Source organism: Galeopterus variegatus, unplaced genomic scaffold, assembly GCF_000696425.1.
Source record: "Galeopterus variegatus unplaced genomic scaffold, G_variegatus-3.0.2 Scaffold8171, whole genome shotgun sequence".
NCBI classification, from domain to species: domain Eukaryota; kingdom Metazoa; phylum Chordata; class Mammalia; order Dermoptera; family Cynocephalidae; genus Galeopterus; species Galeopterus variegatus.
In genome coordinates this window covers 1-4476 of record NW_007734282.1, presented here as the reverse complement: position 1 = coordinate 4476, position 4476 = coordinate 1, and positions in this window count along the sequence as shown.

The window sequence follows — 4476 nt, the reverse complement described above, 5'->3', positions numbered from 1 at the left end:
ATCCCGTTGCCGGTCCCGGTCCGGTACGGGTGTGACACTGAGGGTTGCGATCCATTGCTGGTCACAAAAAAAAAAAAAGAAGACAAAAAAGAAAAAATGTTCTAACAGTAGGACAACTTTGAAAACACCTCAGATTTTTCAGCCAGAAATGAGAGTGTGTCACAGTGGGTAAGAATTTCTATGGTGTGGAGAAATAAAACACGGCACAGCCTAAGCACTGAGGGATCTAGACAAAGGCAGAGTAATGTCAGAAGAACAAATCCTTGTCATTTGTAAAAGAAAATAATCACCATTTTATCAACAGAAGAAGGAGCCCTTGAACTGAGGAACTGGAAAGGCTACCTGATATACTCCCCCAACCCATTGACGGTAAGATTTCCCAGCTAATAATTGATCAAGAATATCATAGTCCAATGTAATCTCCCATTAAAATAGATTGAAAAGTGGACAAAAATAAGTAGGATATAGTCAAATCCACAATCATGAGAAGGTTTTACACATATTTCTCTATAACTGATAGAAGAATCAACTTAAAAGTCAATAAGGATATAAACACTCAAGCAAGATAATTTACAAATTTGATTAACATATATAGAACACTGAACCCAACAAGAAAATAATTCACATTGTTTTTAAGTGTGCATTGAACATTTACAAAATCAAGCATGGGCTGAGTCTTAAAAAAAAGACTTCAAAAATTTTAAAATATTGAGGTATTCAAAGAATGTCCTTTGACAACAGTGGAATCAGAAAACATTTTAAAAAGGTATTTAGAAATGCACTAAATGTTTCAAAATAAGCAATACACACCTAAATAACTTATGGATAAAAGGGGAAATTCAAATAGAAATTAGAAGTAGTCTAAATCAAATGATAATGAAGACATGATGTCAAAACTTTTAACATAACATTAAAGGAATAAACAAAAGGAAATTGCAGGCCTTTAATTCACGTTAGTAAAGAAGAAATATTGAAAACCAATAATCTAAACTTTCATTTCAAGAAGCTAAATGAATGAATGAATGAGAAATAAAATCAGCAACTGAAACCTAAGGAATGTAGAAGGAAAAAATAATGAAAATAGTAACAGAAATCATTAGAATAGAAAATAGAAGTGCAATGAAGAAAAATCAACAAAGTCAAAATTTAGTTATTTGAAAAGGCAAATGACAGTAATAAACTCATAATACTGTTAAAAGAGAAAGAAAATGCAAATCACCATTTTAAAAGATAATATCTCTACAGACCTATCAATGTCAAAATTATAAGAGGTCATTATGAACAACTGTGTGCCAAAGAATTTGACAATTTAGGTGAAATTTACAAATTACTTCAAACCAAAAGTAAATTATAAATACTGACAGTAAAAGAGAGAATATTTGAATAGTTTGATATCTATGTAGGAAACCAGAGCTATTATTTAAAATCTTTCTCTAAAGGAAACACCAAGTCCAGATTTCACGTGTAAATTCTACTAAATAATTAACAAAGAAATGATTGAAACTTACACAAATTCTTCCAACAAAATAAAAAGGGAGCACCTCTCAATTTCTTTTATAAGGCTACCATAACCCTGATACCAACACTAGAAAAAGGACTTACCAGAAAAAGAAATGCAGCCTAATCTGTCTCATGAACATAAATACAAAAATCCTGAAAAAAATATGAAGGAAAACAAGCAATATCTAAAAGAAAAACTAAATCACAACTAAATAAAGTTTATTTCAGGATGTAAGGGTAATTTAACATTTAGAAGTTAATTAATACAATAGCCATATGGGAAGAAGAAAAGGTGAAATAACAGATGCAGTAAAAGCATTTGATTCTATTAGGCAGCCATTAATGATATAATAAAATAACAAACCACACATACAAGGGGAATCACTTTATTTGATAAAAAGGAACTAAAACCACTGTAAGAAAAGATCATACTTAATGGAGAAATATGGAAAGTTTCAGATCAGGAATGAGACAAGGGTTTCTTTTACCATTACTTGTTTGACTATTGTCCTGGAAATTCTAGCCAGCAGTGTAAAGAAGGGAAATATAAATAAAAGACTTTAAAATTATAAAGGAAGAAATAAAACTGTCATTGTTTCACAGATGATATGTCTGTGTAGAAGACTTCTGAGATATGAGGACATTAAACAGAAATTAATTATATTTTATATGTTAGCAGCAATCAAATAAAAATAAAATTTTAAATAATATCTTTAACAGCATCAAAAAGCAACAAATTCATCGGAGTACATCCAAAGAAAGATATATAAGACCTCTATACTGAAAACTACAAAACATTCTGAAAACTACAAAACATAAAGAATATGTAAATAGAGGAATATAGTGTATTCATGGACTGAGAGTTACAATATACTAAAGACATAAATTCTCCTAACATTAATTGAAAGAGTCAATGTAATCCCAATGAAAATCCCGGATTTCTAAGAAGTACCTGTAAAATTGGCAAGCTGATTCTAAAAGTTACATGGAAATTCAAAGAACCAAGAATAGCTAAAGCAGTCTTGCAGTAGAAAAACAAAGTAGGGGGTGAGAAGAAGGCATATGCCATTAGATATCAAGATCTAACATAAGGTTAAAATAAGCAAGGCGGTGTGGTATTAGTACAATGATTGGCAAATGGACTAATGACAATGTAGCAGGAAGTCCGAAAGCAAACACATACATATGGTCATATGATTTATGGCAAAAAGATGTTCTTTTCAGTATATGGTGCTGGGTCAATCAGACACCCAAATGGGAAAAACATTTCTTGAACTCTCCCTCACACCATACACAAAAATCAATTCTAGTTCAATTGCAGAACAAAACGTAAAATGTAAAACAATACAGTTTAAAAAAGAAAACATAAGGGAACATTTTGATTACCTTCAAAACAGACAAAAATAAGAAGAGACGACCATGAAGAAAAAAATGATCAATCAAATTATTTTAAAATGAATAGCTCTTTATTAAGAGGCCTCATTAAGAGAGTAAAAAGGCAATGCACAGGATAGGAGAGGGCATTTAGGATACCTAAAGTCAACAAAGGACTAGTATCTGGAATACATAAGAGAACTTCCATAAATTAAAAAGAAAAAGAACAATGATTCAATAGAAAAAAAAAAGATTGGGTGGTAAAAGTCTTCAATATGCACTTCACAAAAGAGTATACAAAAATTGCAAATTAACACATGAAAATATGTTCAAATTCCTTAGAAAGTTGTCAGGAAATATAAAATAAAACCACAATGCAGTGTCACTACAAAACTACCAGACAGTTAAAATTTTAAAAGATGGAAAATGCCAAGTGTTGACATGGATTTAAAACACTCATTACACTCATATACTCTGTCAGGGAGTTTAAATTGGCATCATGCTTTTGGAAAACTATTTGGCAGTATATTCGAATTGAACATATGTGTACACAATAAGCCAGCAATTCCACTCCTAGGTGTATACCCAATAGACATGTGTATATATCTTCTTCATCAAAAATATGTGTATAAAAATGTTCAGCAACAGTTATTTTTAATCACTAAAAACTGACAAATATAAACGTCCATCAACAAAATAGAACATAGTGCAGGAATGAAAATGAACCACAACTATTTGCAGCAATACAGATGTAGCTCACAAATATAATGAGAGGCCAACAGACCAGTCACAAAGAATACACAGTGTATGATTCTACGTAAAGTTTACAACAGGCGTGACGAATCTTTATTGATGAAAATCAGAACAGCAGTTACCTTTGGGGAGAAGGTTAGTGACTAGAAGGGGTCACAAGGGGATGCTAGTAATCTGTTTCTTCCTGTGGGAGTTGTCTACACAGATATGTTATCCTTGTGAAAATTCATTGAGCTGTAGACTCAAGGTTCATGCACTTTTCTGTTTGTATGTTGTACTTCATTATGCTTCATCTAAACATTTGTAAAAGAACTAGAACAAGGGCAGAGAGAATAATCTTGGATTTGGAAATACTTTCCTAAATATCAGTGTAAAGCCTGAAGTAATAAAAGATTAACAAATGTGACTACACAGCCATCAAAAATGTCTACATGACAAAGAAGCCACAAACAAAAGATCAAAATGCATTCAAGGAATAAAAATGCAAAACAAACTATAAACAATGTTTTAATATTTTTTATACATAAGTCATTTAATAAATCTAAAAAGAAAGACCACTTTTTAACAGAGGAAAAAACATGAATGAACAATTTATAGAAAAGGAAATACAAATAATCTCAAACATAGGAAAAGATACTCAACCTCACTTAAAATAAGAAAAATGCAAATTAAAATATGACATGCAGGCAGGAGTTGCAGCACTGTGAGTGCAGCACTGGCCCACAGGCTGCCAACGCTTTAAATGATGAGCACTTTAAATGATGCCAACGTACTGCACCTCAATCTCTGCCCATCTTCTTCATTTGCTTTTTAGAATTTTTCTTGCATACATTCAAAATTTTAGAAATG